Source organism: Peromyscus leucopus, chromosome 16_21 (assembly GCF_004664715.2).
Source record: "Peromyscus leucopus breed LL Stock chromosome 16_21, UCI_PerLeu_2.1, whole genome shotgun sequence".
Taxonomy (NCBI): Eukaryota; Metazoa; Chordata; class Mammalia; order Rodentia; family Cricetidae; genus Peromyscus; species Peromyscus leucopus.
In genome coordinates this window covers 24179332-24202793 of record NC_051084.1, presented here as the reverse complement: position 1 = coordinate 24202793, position 23462 = coordinate 24179332, and the positions used below count along the sequence as shown (strand labels likewise).

The following is a 23462-nucleotide window of genomic DNA, read 5'->3' as shown; positions in this document are numbered from 1 at the left end:
ATTGCACCTGACCTAATAAGACTGAAGCTTCCAATATTTAATTTATTGATAAAAATCAACAAAATGAATGATTATAATTTAATCTGAGATAATAAATTAATCTAACTTGGATGAGGTACTGATGGGCTTTTAATGACCATAAGCAACGGATTGTGCTTTGGAAGCTGAAATTGATGAAGCAGATAGTTTCTGAGTTATTCTTGAATATTAAAATCACATTATAACATTAATGCTACTGTTTATTTCACTACTTCTTGGCATAACTGTAAAGCTAATTTTGTTACATATCTCCCAAGAAACTCTCCTTGGATACATAAATTCTAGTAATTCACTTACCATAACTGCTGAATATTTACTATGTAACACGTCTACTTTTTGTGTGTCTCTAGGTGGGCTGGTACACACAGCAGCCAGAGGAAGCGTCAGGTAGGTGTCCTGCCTCCTCAGGAGCACAGCTCATTCCGGGACCTATGCTCACTAATACAGCTCGGCTGGCTGGACAGTGAGCTCTAGGGGTTAATCCATCTCTTACCCCGGCCCCCACCAGCACAGGGATTGCAGGGAAACATAGCCATGCTTGGCGTTTTACATGGGTGCTGTGGCTTGATCTCTGGTCTTCATGTTTTAGAAGTGAGTACTTAACTGATTGAGCTAGCTCTTACCCCCCTCTCCTTATTTTTACAGCTAATAGAAAATACACTTTCCCAGGCCAGGGGAAGTACCAAAAAAAAAAAAAAAATGATTTGTTGAGACTCAAAATAAGTCCTTTTCTTCTATGGGAGTCACTATCAGCTGCAGTTGAATCTCAGTGGCCCTCTACAGCCTTCAAGAAGGCAACTCTCTGACAAGCCATTGTTACCTCTCTTGTTTGTCCTGCCACACATTGGCTGTCATCTCACAAAGTCACTCCAGACACTTTGTACAGTGACTCCAAACCGTCTTCATTAACTTCTGCCCCAGAGTCCTTGGTTCCAATGTCATCTTAGGGAAACTTTTCAGGAGGTCTACAAATTTAGGTTGAACCATAAAGAAAGTGTTCTTTTTTCTTTTGCTCTCATTGCCAAGGAAAGAAATGCACATGTCAATGCATTAGAGAGCTGAAGACTTTAGTAGGTTTGTATTTATTAATAATACTTACTGAATTATTCTGAATGTGACAATGTGGTAGACCAGCTCCTGACTGTTAATGCAGTACAACACAGTTTCTACACCAAGGAAAAATTAATTCTTACAACAAAGTTGGATTATATTTAAGAAAGTAGGGAGACAGGGTCCCCTGTTCTGTTATGATGGTAGTCTCCAAACTCCTGGTATGTCTGTTTTAGAATGTATTGTAATGAACACTGCCAAGAACAAATATCATAATCCTAAAGTGGGGCCCAGAAACCTGTATTAAGAAAATAAGAACCTGTGATAGCTGAGATATAAACAGCCTTTAGGTCTTTTTTAAAAGAAGAAATTATTTTTATTTTCTGTGTATGAGTGTTTTGCCTGCATGCATGTATGCGCACCAAGTGTGTGTAGTACCCATGAAGGCCAGAAGAGGATATTGTATTCCCTGAAACAGAAGTATGTGAGATGCCATGGGGGTGCTGGGAACACAACCTGGGTCCTTTGCAAGAGCATCCAGAACTCTTAACTGCTGACTGACTGTCTAGCCATCAGTCCTCAGTTCTTAAAAACAGAAGCAATATGAACAGGACTTTACATTTTTTTTTCAGAAAGGTATAAGTTTATTCAAATCTTAAAAAACCCCAAAGCTACAGAATATGGCATAGTGACTTATTTACAAGTTTTATGTGCAGAGGCAGGTTTTAATTATCATTTCAAAATAAAGGAGTTTTTCTTCGAGAAATAACGGTGTTTCAAGTATTTTGGTGAAAGACTGATGAAAACATTAAGTGACTGCTTCAGTTAAAAACAGATAAAATAATGCCTTTAAAATGCTTTGAATGGTAACTGCTTCTTAAACATGAATTTTCACAACATTATTCTTGTGGCTCATCCAGACAATGTCTTGGTTTAGAAAGGCAGACATTAAAAAGTACAAGTAACACATGGACATACCTCCACTTAAGTACATGCTCCTTGGCTGCACTTTAAGGGGTAAAGTAGTGTTTCTATAGCTTCTTGAGTTCATCTTCATTGTGGGTGGCAATCAGGGTCTGATGTGGGTGGTGTGCGATCCCCACTCACATGCTTCTTATGAGCCATCTGAGTTCTCTCTAGCTTGCCAGTGACTGTGCTGAAGCCATAGAGTACAAAGTCCTTCACGACACGTTAGCTCCACTCGCACGGGGAGAAGGGTACAGCAAATGTCACCACCCTCTCTTTTACCAGAACTGAGTCTTCTGACAGTCTCCCTGTGCATGCTCTTGATGACCACCATGTTTGATTGGTTGCTCTGGGTTTTTAGGAAGCAGAATCATGCTATTGACTGTAATATCTGTTCCTGCAGTATGGCCCAGGGATTGAAATGTATTTGAATGTTCTGTGGTCTTCATATCCTGGATCTCCACAGTGCCATCAGAAGATGCACTGATAATGTAATGTCTGTCTTGTGTAAATGTTTCCTTCTTAACAAAGGAGGAATGGCCTTCAGTGTTTTTCCAGATTTTAAACCATGAATTCTTCCTGTCTGGTCCAAAGAGGCACTAAGATCTGACTGCTGTCCTTAGAAAATCTTAGACAGGTGACACCATTACTATGTGCCCTTCTAAAGCTTCTTAAACACCATCCATTCTGAGTCTTCCACACCTTGAACTTTCCATCTTGGAAACATTGTTCCCAGTTGCAAACATTTCAGTATCTCTGCTGAAACACATGCAAAGGACACCATAACCCATCATCATGAAGTTAACCTGGGCCTGGTACTTAAGATCCATCCTGATTTTCCCAGTAGTGCAGGTCCATACTTCAACAGACCCAGTGACCAGATACTGACCGTCTGGAGAAAAAATGAACACACTCCACGTGAGATTTCTGACCCAACTTAGGATGCTCCGTTGTGTGGGAAACTTTTCTTCTTCCACGTCTTCGAGAGCTGCTTTGCCTTGAAACAAATCTATGGTTATACCAGGAGGAGGCAACCCCTCCTGCTGCCGCCGCTTCTACATCTGTCCCTGCAGTGGTGGGATGAGATGCAGGTGCCACACTGACTTCCCAAGTGAAGACCCAGGCAATGGCTGCCCTCCTCTTCTTTTTGCTGCTTTTATCTGAGTATGCCTCGCAAGGATCAAAGCAAGACCTGACGAGAAGTCATAGTACTCTGGCTGTGTTTGCATTGACATTATCATGGGGTCTGTCTGTCTGTCTCCCATGTGACCCGGCAGCACCCAGTTCACGAAGCTCTACCAGTTCCAGAACAACCTGTTCATAGAAGGCAACAAGGGTTTTGTCTGGCAGTCTCAGAGATTGTATAGCCTGTAAAACAGTAGCCAATGGTGACTGTTAGTATCAGCCACGAAACTCTCAATGCTGTCCACAGTATTCAGAGAGACAGTTGTTGCTTTCCTGTAAGGTGGCCAACACCCAAGGTAAACTGATCTCCTTCAAATACTGTACAATAAGATGAATCACATTGGAAGACTTGATTTCGATAGACATAGTGGTACTGTTTCAGGTCCAGGCCCCACTCAGCACAGACTGGGTTGCACTACACCTCCAGACATGTGGACTTTACAATTTTAATAGTGAATCATCAAATGCAAGTTTTTATGATTTTGAAAAAAAATTAATACTATTTATTATAGCTGGTCACATGTTCCTCATCTGAACACATTTAGTTTAAAAATAATTTTTTTGATCACCTGGTTTAGAAACAAACATTCTGGTCCTACTTGTCTTGTATAATTAAATTATAATTGTCTAATTAAAAACCTCAACAAGTCAAAAGAGTTTTATGAGATACATTTATTCACTTCTCTTTCACAAATTAGGAAAGAAAACAGAAGTTTTAATGATGTTAGTGGGGAGAAGGAGGCAGGTGAAGGAACTAACCTAATCTTTTAACTATGTACTCAGGGAGACCCACCCATCTAGAGGACCCACTGAGCATCAAGGTTCTTAGCCTGAAAGGCTCCTAATTTGCATCTAAGGAAGATTTTTATCCAGTTTTATCACAGTCAGAGGCAGAAACCACAGGAGTTGAAAAGGCAACTCATCATCGAAGGTCAGGCCCCTCACAGAGCCTTAATTAGCATGTTGGGCATCTTAAATTAGAAAAAAACTATGCCAAGGGAATGTCTTTTTCTTTTCAAAGTTTTTTTTTTTCCTTTTTAAAATTGGTGCCAGTTTGCTCTTGTGGGTCAAAGAGATCTTTAGGTATTTTGTAGGTGAAGTGTAACAACAACAACAACAACAACAACAACAACAAAACCCCACTATTTTCTGTGGTGGTATTGTGTTCCCCAAACTATTGTGTACCTTAATAAACTTATCTGGGGTCAGAGAACAGAAAAGCCACTAGTTAGGCAGTGATAGCACACGCCTTTAATCCTAGCACTCCAGAGGCAGAAATCCATCTGGGATCTCTGTGAGTTCAGGGCCACATTGGAAACAGCCAGGCATGGTGACTCACGCCTTTAATCCTAGGAAGCAAGCCTTTAATCCTAGGGAGTGATGGTAGAAAGCAGAAAGGTATGTAAGGCGTGAGGACCATAAACTAGAAGCATTTGGCTGGTTAAGCTTCAGGCTTTCGGGCAGCAAGCAGTTCAGCTGAGAGCCATTGGGATGAGGACACAGAAGCTTCCAGTCGGAGGAAACAAGACCAGCTGAGAAGTTGACCAGGTGAGGTTAGCTGTGGCTTGTTCTCTGATCTTCCAGTTCACCCCAATACCTGGCTCTGGGTTTGATTTTATCAATAAGAACTTTTAAGATTCCTGCTACAATTTTCCCCTACTACTACTATTTCTGATGCTGTGCCTCTCTCTCTCTCTCTCTCTCTCTCTCTCTCTCTCTCTCTCTCTCTCTCTCTCTCTCTCTATTTTCCCCTCACCAATGAGTTCTCTTATTCACTCAACACTAACTGAGTATCCTCCAACTTAGTTTTGACATTTGTAGGACTCCATTGGTTAAAGGCTCAGGGACTCATTGTCACAGACAGTAGCCTGCCTCCCTGCCTTCACTTCAGATGCCAAAGTCCCATGTTCTTTCAGAGATTTATTATTTTGATTACATTATATATGTGTGTCTGTATGTCACATTCCTGGGAGTGGAGTTACGAGCAGTTGTGTGAGCTGTTAGGCATGGGTGTTGTGAACACAAATCCTCTGAAAAAGCACGACACACTCTGAATTACTGAGCCATCTCTGCAGCCCCAAGTAACATGTTCTTACCTTTATTTATGTAACCAGAGTTTTTTGGGGGGTGGGGTGGGGAAATACACCATGGCTTGGTAGTTCTGTTAGTCAAGGCTTTGCCACTCATTATAATACACCAGTTAGAAGGGAGAGTAATGGTGAAAGGCAGAGAGAGGGGATGCCATCACTGTGTATTAGGAAGAGAAGCAGGTAAAGTGAGTCCAGAGAAGAGAAAGCAGAGTGACATCATCCTTTCTCTGGGGCACTGACATGAGTGAACTTCAGGTTTAAATAGAGGAGGAGTTGGGGCATGTGGCAAGTGAGGAGCAGAGTTACACCATGCTGATCAGGGTGTGACTTCTCTGATCTTTTTTTTCCTTCAGTTCCACATCTGCAAAGGGGTCCTAAAATAAATGGTGGCTCTGTCATCAGGTGTGGAGATCAACCTGGGTCCTATATACTGGTTAATTCTGTTCCAGAATGTGGTATCCACTCATTTGTTGTGTTGGATTGAAGGGGAGTATCAAGTCCTAGGGTGTTCTTGGATTCCCAAGGGACTTCAGGTTTAGGATGATGACTCTTTGTGCCTTTATCCTTGAAGGGAGATGAAATAGGTCAGCCAGCCAGACTCTACTTGAGTGCCTAACATATCTATCCAGAATCAAGCAGGAGTCTGACCCAAAGAAAAGGAGGCAGATGCAAAATGGAAGCAAGGGAGAACACAGCTCTCACTTAAATGCTTCTCTTTGAGAGGGAGTTTATTCTGGAGCCAAAAACACATGACCATGGCCCAGGCACATAGACCCAGGTATCCCCAAATCCCAGTTTCCAACCTGGAAGCAGTTGCATGTTTTTATAGTAGCCGAACAAAGAAAGACATAAATCAAGGGACTTTTCAACTACGTTGGTTGGTAGAGACATCAAGGTAGGCAGGTTACAGCAAAGCAAAGGGAAAACTCTGCTACTGGCCTCAGACGTTGCCTGATGACATCTGTAGCTTTTTGGTTGGTTGGAAATGAGTTCTCTGTATATTCCAAAGGATTTACTTAATGGTCACAGAGACACTGGGTCAGGTACAGAAGATTAATCAATGGCTTCTAAGGGGGCTAATAATGCTAAGCTCTTCACCGTCACTGACTTGCTATTCAGCTAACCAGCCTTGGTGCACTGGAAGGTGCCGATTCTTTCTAGGAACTTCTGTTCATAGGTGCCAGGCTTTCATCTTTCAGTTACCCTCCGGGCATAAGTGAGTCCCAGCTGCTTCTTAGCAAAAACAGCTTCTATGGGCCTGTTTTACTTTAGACAAACATACTATAAATCAAGGTCTCCAGGGCTTCCACGACACTTTTACTAGGTTTGATAATTTCCTATGATGACTCATAAACCTCAGGGAAACAGTTGCCATGTTTCTGTTTACTGGCCTATTATGAAGGATGTTATCAAGGATGCAGATAGACAGTAGAGAAAGAGGTGCCAGGGGAAGGTCTGGAAGGCAGGAGCTTCTGCCCCTGTGGGGTGGGACTGCACCAGTTCCCTGGCATCTGGACGTTTTTCTCTTTTTACCAATGTAGGAATTCATCAAATCTCTTTGCTGAACTTCTGCTCTAGCCCCTTACCCAACTAAGGTTGTTCAGCTTTAGAAGCAGCAATTCTCAACCTGTGGGTCATGACTCTTTTGAGGGTTAAATGACTTTTTTGCAGGAGTTACCTAAGACCATTGGAAAACACAGATATTTACATTATAATTAACACCAGTAGCAAAATTATATTTATGAAGCAGCAATGAAAATTTTATGGCTGGGGCTCACCACAACATGAGGAACTGTGTTAGAGGGTAGCAGTGTCAGGAAAGTTGAGAACCACTGCTCTAAAGGAACAGATCTGGTAGAATGAATATGTATCCTAATGGGGGCGCTTACTAGATCAGAGCTGAGTCTGACAAGGACCGGCCACATGCTGGAGGGGCTGAGAACCTGGTATCTGTTGTACACAAGGCTGCATGCCCCAATGCTGTGGGATGTCTTTCTGTACGCTGTGAATGTGTGTCCTCTGACTGGTTGGTAAATAAAGTTGTTTGGCCAATGGTGAGGCAAAACAGTGTTAGGCGGTGCATTTGAACTGGAGACAGAAGAGAAGAGAAGGGGGTGGGGCAGACGCTGTGAGCCGCTGCCAGGAGAAGCAAGATGGGAAAGTACCAGTAAGCCATGAAGCCACGTGGCAATGCATAGACGAATAGAAATAGGCTGAGTTAAGTTGTAAGAGCTAGCTAGGGAGAAGCCTAAGCCAACAGGCCATAGAATTGGTAATTAATATAAGCCTTTGTGTAATTATTTTATAAGTGGCTGGGGGACCGCGGGGCTGGGTGGGACCAGAGAAACTTACGGCTACACCCCAATATGGTGCTGAAGTACCCCTCACAACTTCTCTCCAGTCCATATTGGAAGGCCGAAGAAGCTGGGTCCTGATGTCAATAAAGGATGATAAGGAGTAGTGGCAGCGGCAGCAGGATAGACACACTCACCAGCAAAAAGTGAAAGTGGGAAGCAGAAGAGCTTTCCTTTGGACCTCTGTTATCTGGGAAGCCACATAAAGGCGCCACAGACGCTCTGGGGGAGTTAACCGTCCCGCCTGCCCGCCCCCGCCCCTCCACTCCCGCTGAGAATTCCTCCTAGAAACAGCCACCCAGAGAATCCCAGCCCTGTGTGCTGAGTTTCCCTTACAGCTGTATCCAACTGCAGCTTCCTAGGATCCTGCTCGAAGTCACTTCATTGACACAAACTCAGGAAGGCTCTAAAGTGGCTCATTATGAGTGATCAAATACCCCTGTCACTTAGGAAACTGCCAGGGTTCTGTGTAAGGAGACAAGGGGGAAAAAGTTTATTTTTATTATACCATTATATACATTCACTTTCTATAATTCAGATGATTTTTGTGCTTATTTTTCTCCCGTGCTGTCCGAATTGTATCATGATGGGAGAGATGACGAGAGAAACCAAACCCTAGCAAGGTGGCTCAGTCTGTCTCAGAGACATCTGTCATTTCTTCAAAGCAACTATATTCAGTAATTACATTCAGGAAACATAAGAAAATATGTGTGTTAATAGGAACATAGAGGCTTTGATCCTGAGTTATATTCAAGCGTATTGGAGGCTACAAAGAAGCATTTTGAATGTTTGGAATTTCTGAAAGCTCTGATCAGAGTGGCTGATTTATTTGTTGGGTACTCTTTGCCTGTCCAAGGTTGGCTTTAAATTATGACTATTATTTAAACTGAGGGAACATTTCATACTGAAAACTCAGTTCAGAACACATTTGCTGTGCTGCAGCTGGGATGGAGATGAGTGAGCGGCCTGATGTTGCAACTCTCAGTCTTCAATTATTAAATTAGTGACCTTGCATTGCTCCACAGATGTTTGCAGATAGAAGGCCCCTCGTGGTCCTGCTAATAGCTACCTGTTTGATATCAGATCAACCACTTAACCTCTTTGACTTTCATCCTTTCCACAAATAAAATAAATAGATTAGGCTTAACATTCCCCTGGATCCTTTTAACTCCAAAAAATCTATTGCTCTTGGAGTTTTTAAGTTTTTTTTTTTATTGAATGTGTCTTATTGAACTTTCTAATTTTTTCTTACATTGATCCCAGATAAAACTACTTACTAGTTGCTGTTTAATTCAGAGCAGGAAAATTTAATGGTGAATGTGTAACACATGAGAAATAGTAAATAAATATCCTTCTAACTTGTCAACATACTATTTTTCTTTTCAGGTATGACTGTTCAAAGATATTCAAAGAGGTGATTCTGATTCCTTGTGTATTCTGTCCTTGTTCACAGGGGCTGAGGTTCAGAGACTGAGGGGTTGCATGCCATAGATAGCTATTTCATGTGTTCTGTTTGTTCCATGATTTATTTTTTATTGATTTAAAAGATTTATTTTTAATAATATTCAACATAGGGATACACAAACATGTAAAGCCAGTATTGATAGGTCTGAAGAAAATAGTTTAGGTATCAACACAATTAAACCTGGAGGCATTTATTTGCACCCCACCTTCAGCAATGGACAAACAAATATAAACATCAATGTGAAGTTGTATCCTAGACCAAATGAACCTGACATGAACATTCCATCAAAGAATGTGTCTGCAGAGTTTTCTCATCAGAACATGGAACATTCTCCAGGGAAAAATCTCAAAAAAAAAAAACATTGAAATCATATCAAATATCTTCTTTTTTCTAATATATGCATGAATACACACACACACACACACACACACACACTTGAAACAAATAAAAATGGAAACACAAAATCACAAAAGCAATAGGATACAGCAAGTTCAGCACTAAGAGGAAAATTTGAAGCAATCCATATCTACATCTGAAAAGCAGAAAGTTCTTTAGCAAATAAAATATCATTGCATCTCCATGAGCTAGAGAAATAAGAACAAACCCAAAGTTAGTAAAGTGAAGAAATAATAAAGATTAGAAAAATATATGAAAAACAATACCTGAAATGGAGACAAAAGATAAAATAATTAAATTCATGGCTGGACTAAGAAAAAGAGAAGATTCAAATAAGTAAAATTATAGACTAAATAAGAGACATTACAATGGACACTATAGAAATAGAAAAGATTGGATGAGATCATTATGGTCTCTATGTATCAATCCATTTGCTGACCCCAGATGACATGGACAAATTCCTAGACACATTTATTTTACTGAGCCTGGGTCATGAAGAAAGAGAAAACCCAAAACAGGTCAAAAAATAGCTAATGGAATTGAATCACCAGTGAAGAGAAGCACAGGGCAAGATAGATGACTCCGTTGCTAAATTCTACCAACATTTGAAAAACTAATATCAGCTCACCTTAAGTTGTTTCAAAGACTAGAAGAGGAAGGATATTCTAAATACTTTGTATGAGGCCACTTTCACCCTGGCCTCCAAGCAGAATGGGACACAAGAGCCAAAGTGTCCTGTTATCCACAGGCCAATATCTTTAATGGATTTAGGCATAAACATTCTCAGTGAAATGTGAACAAACCAAATGCAAAAGAGCACTGGAAAGATGGTTTGTAGCTATCAGGTAGGCTGCACACCAGGACTGGAAGGATGGTTTGATCTATGCCAATCAGTAGACATGTCACAGCACAGAGTGGAATGATGGGTGAAATCTGTGCAGTCATCTCAAAAGGTGGAGAAATGGAACCTCATAAACTTCATGATAGAAATGCTGAGATAAGTAGAATAGAAGGAACATACCCCAGCACAACACATGCCATTTATGAAGCCAACTGCTGACATTGTGCTGAATGCGGGAAAACTGAATCCTTCCTGAGACCTGAAACAAGACAACAATGTCCCATTTCACAGCTTCATTCAATATAGTGCTAGAAAAACCTAGCCCTCTGGGAAAAGATGTCAAACTACCACTGTTGGTAGACAATATTTAGAGAGTAACCCCCCAAACTCTGTGAAAACAATCATGTGAAGACCTACATTTACCAATCCCCCATTCTCTTCATAAGATTATACTATACCCCATCCACCTCCCTAGACAAGAATGGTGGTTAAGCAGACAGCTACATCAGCTTTGTGAGACAAGTAGCTGATACAGCCTTTCTGGGGATGATATCCACTTTTTAGAGTCCTTGCAATGTTTGAAGGAATGTTTTAAATGCACAGTGTTGAGAATCATGCCCGGAGCTCAGTAACTGTCATTGTAGCTAATTTTCCATCTTGTTTCTCTACACACACACACACACACACACACACACACACACACACACACACACACACAGAGAGAGAGAGAGAGAGAGAGAGAGAGAGAGAGAGAGAGAGAGAGAGAGAGAGAGAGAGAGAGAGAGAATCAAACCATGGACTTCAAAGTCCTACCCCATCCACTTGCCTTGATCTAATCCTCTATAACTTAGCAGTCGTCAAAGCAGGAGTCCAGGGTGAGGTACACATGGACTCTTCTAAAGCATATTTGCCAGCTGGTCATTTTGTGTCATTTCAGACAACAGGGATCAAAATCTCAAGAGAGAAACAAAGCCCCACTAGTAATCACAGGCACACGTGTCTTTGAAAGGATCCCCTCTGGCTAAGAACAAATCTAGCTTGCTTCAACTGGTGACTCTTAGGCTTGGAGTAAATAATCCTTTCACAGAGAATAGCTTGTCCTCTCTCTAAGATATTAGGTGCAAGCCTTATTCCAGCGCTGTTCAGCATCACATTCTTCTTTCCTGAAACCATCCTAAATGTAACATTTATACCAAATACTTGTTTACTTTATGATCCCCTCCTAGAAATATCTGTTGTATTAAAGTGCACTGTGTGTAAGCTATCAACTTCACATACTGTCAACTTTTCCTGTGGAAATGGGGACAGATAGACTCAGACACCCGCAGGAATTGGGACAGGTTTATAAACAGTGTATCTGCACCATTGAGGCACAAAGTAGCAACAGACACACAGCCTTTAGGAGCAGGGCTGGAGACACATTCTGGATTTTGGGGATTATAGCACAACACAGGGCATATGAAACACTCACAGGCTTGGAATGGCTAATGTTGGTTGTCAGCTTGACGGGATGTACAATCCAGTGAGAGATATGCCTCTGGGTGGGTCTGTGACAACTTCTCCATGAAGGAGTAATTGAGTTGAGAGGTCTGTCCTCAGAGCAGGCAGCACCCTCCTGTAAATGGCCCAGAAATAAGGAAGACCCAGGAAAAAGTGTGCTGATGTGCCTTCTTGTTTTCGCTTCTTGCTGGTGAGGGCCTTTATGTTGTTGCTGGCTCCGTCCTCCCCTGACATCCGACCCTGCTTATTCAGCCTTCCAAGGTGGAACGAAGACCAGTGACTCCTTAGGAGTTCTCTAGACCTTCAGCATCAGGCTGGGAGTGCTAACCCACTCAGCTTTATGAACCGAGCAGCTTCAGGGTTCCAAGTCTCTCCAGCATGCATACAGCCATTGTTGGACATCCCAGCCCTTATCATGTAAACCAATCTAATAATCCCCCCTTGAATATACATACAGCAAATTTACTAAAAAATTCCAGTTATTTGATGTATAGAAAACACGCCCAATGATGCCAAAAGTCTAGATTAAAAAAAAAAAAGTATAAATCTTGAAAATCAGTGTAAGTGATTTAGAATTAGTGTAACTTTGAATCTTGACAACCAAATCCAGTGTAAAACGTTTTGTAGGAAAGCCATGTAGATACAATAGTCTCCACCTATTGGCAAATCCAGCATCTGGATTAGCAATCACAACCCACACTGTAGCACCCCTCTGGACTGTATGGTGTCATATGCTTATGGAAACCCTCCCCCCCCATTTACTTGATATTAGACAGAAATAAACCTGTGACTTGCATAGGATAAGGTATGTTAGATTTTTGGGTGGGGTTTGGCACAGATGGGACAGAGTTCTTTTTCCTTTCATGAACAATTTTACAGTCATTAACACTGAGATAGTAAGTGACGGATTCAAAGTTGCCCTGGAGACTAAACAGAAGAAGTTTTAGGAATAATTGGAGATTTCACACAAATCACAGGGTAGGTTCTCCCGTTGACCTTGAGCGTGGTCTCTTGTTCCCATGACGACTAATTTTCTGTTTGAGGTGTCTGATTAAGAGAGAATGGCATTTCCCAAAGGCAAGATACATCAGCTGTAGAAAATTAAGAAGTGAGAACCAGAGTCAAGCAATGTTAAGTAGGTTTATTTGCTGAAGGTTTTTCGGAGCCTGTGGATGTTGCTGCCGCCACTTCCCCCACGGTTAGTCCTGATAAAATGACGTCTGTAGTAACAAGCACAGCTGTCACGTGCCAGGTGCCAGGTGCTGGTCTAAGTGCTTCGCGTGTGTCTGCCAGCTTAATCCTCTCAAGTCTGTACAGTAGGTACCATTATTTTACATGTGCCAGAGAAAGTAGGTCACTTGCCCAGGGTAGTCTAGCTTGAGTCAGAGGGAAGGCACAGTCTAGGCTATTTCTCAAGTTCCTTTGACCTTCTTCCAGGCTGTTCCACACATGGCAGCTCATGGGATTAATTTTCCTCGAGACATAGTTTTGAAAATGCTAGAATGGAGAGGATTAGATGGAAGAGAATGGAGACGGACACCTGTTAAATATATCACAGGGGAACACCATCATGGTGGTCTTGATTATGGGAGGCTCTGTCCTCATCTCTGTGATCAAATGTTCTGATTTTAAGACATCTGTCATCTTCCTCTCATATCTAGTAAGGTGTGTGTGTGTGTACATGACATGTAAAACATTTCAAGTAATGAAACAATCCTTACTTTAGAGGCGTCTTATCTTACAGTGTACTACACTAGTGTACTGGTGTTGGCTCCTCTAGCCAGTATCTACATTCAATCTTGAGCAGCTCAGAATTAATTTGAACAGGATATATAAATCCTCTTTGTATACTAGTTGTTTTTTTTAAAACCATATAAATAGGAGAAATAGATAGCTATAAGATATATGAAAAAATGCTCACCCTTAATTAAAGAAATGAAAATGAGAACATAAATCAATACTCCTTTTTTTCCTACTTCACAAATTGGCACACTGAGCAGGTCATCATCTATATGGGGGTTGGAAAGATCTTTTCACGCACTGTTGGAGGGAATGAAAACTATTACATCTTTGGAAAGCTTTTTAGAAGGCCCAGACAAAAATCAATATGAAAATTGATGTACAGAGGCACCCTCGCAGAAACTGCTGTCACCTTCATGAGCTCAGCTGTGCCTCCTTGTGACAATCCCTCACAATCTGGCCTGCGGTTTGTTGACATTCCGTAAAGAAGGAGGTATCGGAGAAGGTCGTAGGACCCTCACCCGAGTGTCTAGACTCTCTCCCTACATCAGGAGCTAGTGCTGCCCAAATTGCATGTGGCCTGGAATCTAGAGGACAGGCTAGAGTATATGAGCTGGGCAGCACTAGGTGAATGGGACTCTTTAGGAGGCTGTTGGGAAGCCAGCATGTGTACTGGGCAAAGACTTTCCGGTGTGACTGCTTTGGGATCACCTATGCTCCTCTAAGGAACCCTTCACCTAGGATCTGAGTAAGCCCGATAAACTCCTTGGTTTCCCAGGGTTAACTGTGGTGAAATTGTACTTTGGTTTGTCATTAGGACTTTAGGAGGAGTGGGGGGGGGTAGCATTCATCTCCCCCAGGGAAAGAATTTTAGGGACAAAAATATCCTTGACTCATGTAGTTTCACTGTTTCTATCCCTGGAGTCATCCTGCATTCTTCTTTCCGCCAAGCTCTGGTCCATACAACAGGAAGGCAGAAAAACAATGCTCAGTTTACTTTCTTAGAGGCGGCTGCTGTGTGCTTGGGAGCATCCACCAGCGGCCAGCCTGCAGCTCAGAAACAAGATTGGTTTAAGGTTTCATGTAAGTGCATGGAGTTCATTATTAAAAGTGTTTTCACCACCTATTTGCTTGGGCTCCAGAGTGTATGTTGTATTTTCCTGTGGTAAGTCTAACTGACACCCCTCTTTTACCTAAGGAAGGGAACTCCTCCTGGTGACTTCCTCCAGGAGGCCCTTCAGGCATGAGGCAGGAGAGGACCCATGGCAGTAAGATCCAATGGTGTTAACGTGAGAAAGGCAGGTCTCTGGAATAAATATTTCACACAGAGCAAGCAGAGCGACAGAGCCCTACATTTTCTATTTTTGCTGAATAGCTCTAACAACTGTGACGTCTGTATTCTTTTCTGAGCTATAATCTCATAATATTTTGATCCTTAGATAAACATCACTGAATCATCACACAGTTAACATTGTGAGGTTTTGAAGCCAACAAGCCAAGACGATGTGGATTGATGGGTGGTAGCAGCCATGTTTGAATAGTTATTACCGTTCTGTGGTTCACCGAGTGTTTTAATATCTGTAAAGAGGAGGGAGTTCTGCCTTTCTAGAGGGAAGGCACAGAGGTGGCTTATCTTCCTGATTCTAAAGGGGACTGTGAACAGCAGTGGGAAGATAACACCCTCTCTTCATGTACTCATAGATTAACAAGTGGGAGGTGTTTTTTTTTTTTTTTAAAATCTGGGAATTTTTTTGCTCATTAGGAAATGATCTCTAGCAAATTCTGAGTATTTTATGTTTCTCGAGTTGCAATGGGCTCAGCTTTTTTTTTGTAATGGGTAAAATGAACCATTAAAAGCAAATTAAATCTACAGAAGGTATAAAAAAACTGAGATTAAAATATTTAAGCTTACTTGAGGTGAAGGAACTTGGGAAAAAAAAATCAAGTACCCAAATTGTATTGAAATGATTGTTTAGATTCTTCTGGATGGTGCCAGACACTGACTCATGGGAGCAGAGCCATTCACAGAAAAGAAGTGCGGCATTCCATGTTGGAGAGTTTAAGCACACTCATAGACACTGACAGACTTGATGGAGATACAGAATGGGGAGATGACCAGCTTCCTCTGCACGCTGTTTTCATCCTTTGCACTGAACTGCCTTCCCAGTGTTCTGTGTAGTTGATTTTGATGAGTCTGTATTTGCTGACTGCAAGTAGGAGTGGAATGGATACATGCCATGCATAATGACAGAATTAAGATTCAAAATCATTTATCCATGGGTCTCGGGGGATAGCTCAGTTGGTATTGCAGGCATGAGAATCTGAATTTGATACATAAAACTCATATAAAAAAGTCAGATGTAGGGTTCTGTAATCCCAGTGCTGGGGATGTGGATGTGGAGACGGGCTCCCTGATAAGTCAACCTAGTAATTGGTGAGTACCTAGAGTGGCAATTAATGAGGCAATTCCATGTAGTTTATCTAATAGTCAAAGAGGTTTACTTTGGGTAAATTTACAACCAGCAAAGGGATTGGTTACAGGATCCAGGAGAGGTGAGGTGCAGTCAAACAAGGTTCTCTGGAGAACTCTTACTTGGTCTGCAATCCAGCATCATGAGGTAGTCAAGAGAGCGAGCACTATGCCTCTTACGTCTTAAGCATCCAAAGAGGCTATGCCCCAGGGGCAGGTCATAGGCAGGTGTAGCAGTTACCTGCTGCCTTAGTAGGGACAATGTCTCAAGGTCAAAGCTGGAACAGCTATCTTCTACAAGTACCATTCTAGTGAGAGAACTGTCTCTAAAAGAAGGTGGGTGGCACCTGAGGAACAAACAGTACCTGAGGTTGACCTCTGGTCTCCACATGCAGGTATCTGTACACCAGTATGCATACACATATACCTGTACATATAAGAACACTGTCCCTCATACACATACACACAAATCATTTACACAGACATAAACATTGAGTCTAAAGTGTTAGGCTATGAATAGGGGGCTAAAGAGAGATGACTAACACCACTCCAGAGTTTGTGTCAGTTCAAGATGGCTAACCCAAGACTTGGCAGAGTTGAAGTGGCATACACTTGAGTGTTTTAGTCACCCATGAAGTCAATGTCATCCAGTATATTGTCAAGGAATGTAAATGAATGCATGGCTGGGCTACTGTTCTGACTTGTTCTCTATTAGTGTGGTAAAGATCGTAAGCAAAAGCAAGTTGGGGAGGAGAAGGTTCATTTCAACATACTGCTTATAGTCCATCATTGAGGGAAGACAGGGCAGTAACTCAAGGCAGGAACTTTGAGGCAGGAGGTGAAGCAGAGCTCATGGAGGAATGCTACTTATTTGTTCTCCATGGCTTGCTCAGCCTGCTCTCTTATACCTCTCAGTATTACCTGCTTATGGATGGTAACATCTACTCAGCATCCCACCATAGGGGACTTAATGGGCTCCAAAAAAGCCAGTTCATGCACTAGGGATGGATCCTATTACTGCCAGGGGCTCCTTAAACAGACTAAGCTACACAACTGTCTCACTTATACAGAGGGCGTAGTCCAGTCCCATGCAGGCTCCACAGCTGTTGGTCTAAAATTCATGAGTTCTCATTAGTTTGGTTTGGTTGGATCTATAAGTTTCTCCATCATGATCTTGATGCCCCTTACATCAATATAATTCCTCTTCCCTCTCTTCGACTGGACTTCTGGAGCTCAGCTTGGTGCTTGCTGTGGATCTCTGCATCTGTGTCCATCAGTTACTGGATGAAGGCTTTATGATGACAGTTAGGGTATTCACCAATATGACTATCAGGGTATGCTAGCTCAGGCACCCTCTCCACTATTGCTAATAGTCTAAGCTGGGGTTGTCCTCATGGATTCCTGGGAACTTCCCTAGCACCAAGTTTTTCCCTATCGCCATGATGTCTCCCCCTATCAAGATATCTCCTTCATTGCTCTCCCACTCCATCCCTGTTCTAGCTTGACCACCCCATCCCATTATGGTCTCATCCCCCACCCCCTACCCTTTATTGCCCACCTCACCTCCAGTTTACTTAGGAGATCTCATCTATTTCCCTTTCCCAGGGTGATCCATGTGTCCCTCTTAGGGTTCTCCTTGTTGCCTAGCTTCTTTGCAGCTGTGGGTTGCAGTCTGGTTATCCTTTGCTTTACATCTAGAATCCACTTATGAGTGAGTACATACCATGTTTGTCTTTTTGAGTCTAGGTTACCTCACTCAGGATGATATTTTCTAGTTCCACGCATTTGCCTGCAATTTCACGATGTCATTGTTTTTTTTATTGCTGAGTAGTACTCCATTGTGTATATGTATCACATTTTCTTTATCCATTCTTCGGCTGAGCGGAATCTAGGTTGTTTCCAGGTTCTGGCTGTTACAAATAATAATGCTATGAACATAGTTGAGCAAATGTCCTTGCGATATGGTTGAGCATTCCTGGGGTATATGCCCAAGAGTGGTATAGCTGGATCTTGAGGTTGATTGATTCCCAATTTTCTGAGAAACCATTGTGGTGATTTCCAAAGTGGCTGTACAAGTTTGCATTCCCACCAACAGTGGAGGAGTGTTCTCCTTGCTCTATATCCTCTCCAACTTAAGCTGTTGTCAGTATTTTTGATCTTAGCCATTTTGCCAGGTTTAAGATGGTATCTCAGAGTTATTTTGATTTGCTTTTCCCTGATGACTAAGGATGTTGAGTAATTCCTTAAATGTCTTTTGGTCATTTGAGATTATTCTGTTGAGAATTCTCTGTTTAGCTCTGTAGCCCATTTTTTAAAATTGGGTTGTTCAGTATTATGATATCTAGTTTCTTGAGTTCTTCATATATTTTGTAGATCAGCCCTCTGTCAGATGTGGGATTGGTGAAGATCTTTTCCCAACCTGTAGGCTGTTGTTTTGTCTTATTGACCATGTCCTTTGCCTTACAGAAGCTTCTCAGTTTCAGGAGGACCCATTCATTAATTGTTGCTCTCAGTGTCTGTGCTACTGGTATTATACTTAGGAGATGGTCTCCTGTGTCATTGTGTTCAAGGTTACTTCCTACTTTCTCTTCTGTCAGGTTCAGTGTAACTGAATTTATGTTGAGGTCTTTTATTCACTTGGACTTTTGTGCATGGCAATAGATATGGATCTATTTGCAGTCTTCTACATGTTGACATCCAGTTATGCCAGCACTATTTGAAGATGCTTTTCTTTTTCCATTGTACAGTCTTGGCTTCTTTGTCAAAAATTAGATTCTCATAGCTAGGTGGGTTAATGTCAGGGTCTTCAATTCTATTCCATTGGTACACATATCAGTGTTTATGCCAGTACCAAGCTGTTCCTATTACTATACCTCTATATTAGAGCTTGAGGTCAGGAATCATGATGCCTCTAGAGGTTGCTTTAATGTACAGAATTGTTTTAGCTATCCTGGGTATTTTGTTTTTCCATATGAAGTTCAGTATTGTTCTTCCCAGGTCTGTAAAGAATTGTGTTGGGATTTTAGTTGTGATTGAATTAAATCTGTAGATTGCTTTTAGTAAGATTGCCATTTTTATTATGTTGATTCTACCTATCCATGAGCATGAGGGATCTTTCTATTTTCTGATATCTTCTTCAATTCCTCTCTTCAAAGACTTAAAGTTCTTGTCATACAGGTCTTTCACTTGCTTAGTTAGAGTTACTCCAAGGTATTTTATATTATTTGTGGCTATTGTCAAGGGTGATGTTTCTCTGATTTCTTTCTTGGCCCATTTGTCATTTGTATATAGGCGGGCTACTGATTTTTTTTTGAGTTAATCTTGTATCCTGTCACATTGTGGAAGGTGTTTATCAGCTGTAGGAGTTCCCAGGCAGAATTTTTGGGATCACTTATGTATACTATCATATCATCTGCAAATAGGGAAAGCCTGACTTCTTTCTTTCCAATTTGTATCCCCCTGATCTCCTTTTGTTGTCTTATTGCTCTAGCTAGAATTTGAGTACTATATTGAATAGTCCTCTTATTGCTGTATTTCTTTAGCAGAACAATAGTATTTGGTTTTCCCCCAGGCCTGTGGCTTATCCAGTCTTAGGTTCTTGGCTACCCTAGCAATATAAGACATCCTGTAGTGGCCCCCAAATTCAATCAGATAGTGGTTGTTTACTCCTACAACCTTTGTGCCACTATTATACCAGTGTATCATACAGGCTCATCATCGTAGATCCAAGGGCTGTGTACTGGCTGGTTTTGTATGTCAACTTGACACAAGCTAGAGTCATCAGAGAGGAAGGGGGCTCAATTGAGGAAATGCCTCCATGAGATTCAGCTGTAAAAATTTTCTCAATTAGTGATCAATGGGGGAGGGCCAAGCCCATGGTGGTTGATGCCATCCCTGGGCTGTTAGCCTTGGGTTCTATAAGAAAGCAGGGCTGGCAGGGTATGGTGGTGTACTCCTTTAATCCCAGCACTTGGGAAGCAGAGGCAGGCAGATCTTTATGAGTTCAAGGCCAGCCTGGTTTACAGAGTGAGTTTCAGGACAGCCCAAAATACACAGAGAAACCCTATCTTGAAAAACTGAAAACAAAAGAAAGCAGGCCAAGAAAGCCAGGGGAACAAGCTGGTAAGCAGCATGCCTCTCTGGCCTCTGCATCAGCTCCTGTCTCCAGGATCCTGTTCTGCTTGAGTTCCTGTCCTGACTTCCTTCAGGGATGAACAGGAATATGGAAGTGTAAGCCAAATAAAGCCTTTCTTCCCCAGCTTGCTTTTTGGTCATAGTATTTCGTTGCAGCATTAGAAATCCTAACTAAGACAGATTTGTAGCTCAGTTGATGCTTATCTTTCTGTGGTAGCATGCAGAATACCTTCCAGTACCACGAACACTAGTCAGTAGTGGTGAAGGCTCTAGGTAGGCACCAGCCCAACTTCTCCATGTTCAGTGAGATGTGTAGACATTGTCTTCAGCAACACGGCCTTACCATCAGTTCATGGAGAGTAACCAATAACCTTGGCAATAGCTTGAGTTGTTTGGGGGTGCTGTGGAATATTTGTTTAACTAGACAAAGATGTGTCACATCTGTTTATGCTGCATTTGTTTAATTATGTAAAGCTGTGTTGCTTTGCCTGCCTAAGGCACCTGATTGGTCTAATAAAAAGCTGAATGGCCAATAGCTAGGCAGTAGGGCTATAGGAGGGGCTGATGGGCAGAGAGAATAAGTAGGAGAAGTCTAGGCTCTAGAGAAGAGAAGGAGAGAGGAGAACAAGGGGGAAAGAGAGGGAGACGCTTGGGGGCCGGCCAGCAAAACACAAGGTAGGAACATACATAATGAATAAAGTAAAAAAGACTTGAGGCAAAACGTAGATGAAAAGAAACAGGTTAAGATAAGTTATAAGAGCTAGGGGGACAAGCATAAACTAAGGCTGGGCATTTATAACTAATAATAAGTCTCTGTGTCATGATTTGGGAGTTAGTTGGTGGCCCAAAAGAAAGTTTGCTACATTGGGTTTCCATGGGGGCCTTTTTGGCCAACAACTCAATCAAATGCAACCCATTCCTGGCACTGGAAGTTTTTGTTGGTGGCAAAAGAGATCTAGTTGGGGCTTTGTATCCTCAATTATTTGATGATTCCATTTAGATTTCTTTCATATATATATTTAAGAAGCTTCTGCTGTAGTCGGTTTCCATATGATTCCCCAAATAGCCCTTAGTGTTTGCTTTTCTTCCCTGTATTTTTCTTAACCCCTCTTCCCCTCACCTCTCTGTTTAATCCTTCTGTTGCAGTCTCTCTATATCTCTGTAACTATGTATTCCATTTCCCCTATCCTCAGAGTTCCTTTCCCTTGCCTGGTCTCTTCCTCTATAGCTAACCTCTGTGCTAATAAGGACAGTAGCATGCCCATTGAAGGCCTAAAGGTTAACTGAATTGTAATTTTGGGGCAGTTAATCTATAAGGTAGTGATTCTTCTCTATCTACCTGGGTTTCTTTGTGACTGTCTGAAGCAAACATCCTACCAACCGGGGCTGCTGGTGAGAAACAGACTTGTGGGGGTTGGATGAGTGGCTGGGACAGGCTGAGGGATATGTTGAACTCTTGCTATTCTCTCGGGGTAGAAGCTGTATGCTCATAATGAGACCAGACAAGACTCCCATTTGGGAAGCTGAAACCCAAGCATGTTAATTTATGTTCTCTTTGCCCTGGCCAAATGCTTGACAGACACAGCTGAAAGGAGGAACAGTTCCCTTTTGCCTCATGGTTCAGAGCTAAAGCTCCATCATGGTGGGTGGGGAAAGCATGGTGCTTGGGGCTCTGCCTTTGGTGGTGTGAACTTGTAGTAGCATACACCTTGTTATATCCTGGAGGTAGACTGGAAGTAGAGCTGAGGCAGGAGCTGGGGCTTGTGTATGTCCTTCAAATCCCTCCCTAGTGTCTACTCCCTCATGTGAGGTTTCACCTCAAAGGGTTCCACAGCCTCCATTCAATAGGAGCACCATCTAGGGACCGAGTTCGAACACATGAGCCCACAGAGGGCCTTTCATGATCGAGCCACAACCATAAGTTTCTGTTTTTCTTCAGGAGAGTAAATGTACACTGCATGTGATTTCTGTGAAAAGAGATTTCTGCAAGGGTTCTGCACATCATTTATTTCTCTCAGTTTGCAGATATGTGGTGCATCCTCTATGAAGGTACATATGAGTTTTTTTTTTCTTTTTTCTTTTAGGTCTTATCAAAGGTAATGACCATTGGATGCTTCCCACTTAGGTAGTACAGGTGATCATGGCTCTCAAAAGAGATTTCTCCAACAGTAAGGCCAGGCTTTTCTATAAGGTGAGAGTCAGATGAGATGCAACCCTCCTGGGAGCCAGAAGGGGTTAAAATATTGGTCACCTAGAAGAGATGTGAGTGCTTGTTAGGTCTTGAAATATACAGTAGCATGTGGGAAAATCTTCAATTTTGTTCCTAACCCCTGGAGCCCCCTTTATGGTTTTAGACATTAAAAAAAAATCGTAATTAAAGCCACCAGAGAATTTTTGTGTAATTGTTTGTGATGAACTCTAGAACATTGTATGTTGTTAATTTATAACACACTTTTCTTTCTTGTGCCCAAGCCCGGATTTCCAAAGTCCAGATTCCAAAGGCTGAAAATAAGCTCCTGGCTTAATATGTGTGGATTTTATAGATGTCAGGATTATTCATGAAAGATCCAGGGAGTGTGACAAAGACTTTTATTAGGATGTAGGATTTATACCAAATCTGCCACCAGATGCCATCTTTCAAACATGTCCCAGCCACTGGACTGTTTCTTAACATTCCCTGGAGCAAATCCTTGTGAATAGTCTGATTTAGGAGTTCACCTTCCTCCTTCCCTCTCTGTACTCCAGAGTTATCCTGTCCTCCCTTTTGCATGGCCCTCTTGAGGCCTGTTTTATGTGAGTCTTAAATATGAAGTAGAATTCCTATGAAGACAAATTTGATATTGCCAGATGTTGACTGTTTCCATTTGTATGACATGTAAAGAAAATAAGAAACATGGCTTCTGCTTGCAGCTGATGTGATGAGCCATGGCCTCAAGTGGGCCGGAGGAGGCTCATTGCCTGGAAACACAGAATAATGGATTCACAAGAAAGGCAGATCTTCTCAGGGTGATTTAATTCAGTTTAGATTCTCTGATGCTTACATCCTGTGGGAATCACAAGGGACGTAGGCCGCCAGGGCATGTTACATTAGAAAAGCTGTGTACATTCCTAGAATAAGTTACAATAAATTTTAGCAGCAAGGATGCTGGGCATTGTAGTTAACAAGAAGTGGAGAATGAGCAAGTACCTCAGAAAAAGTGTGGGATCAGTGACAAAGAGCCATTGCCTATCT

The 23462-nt window shown here is 42.0% G+C and overlaps 1 pseudogene; it reads right to left on the bottom strand.

The window, feature by feature from the left end:
* Positions 1 to 2069: 2069 nt before the first annotated feature.
* On the bottom strand, positions 2070 to 3618 carry LOC114698517 (annotated as a pseudogene).
* Positions 3619 to 23462: the final 19844 nt, after the last annotated feature.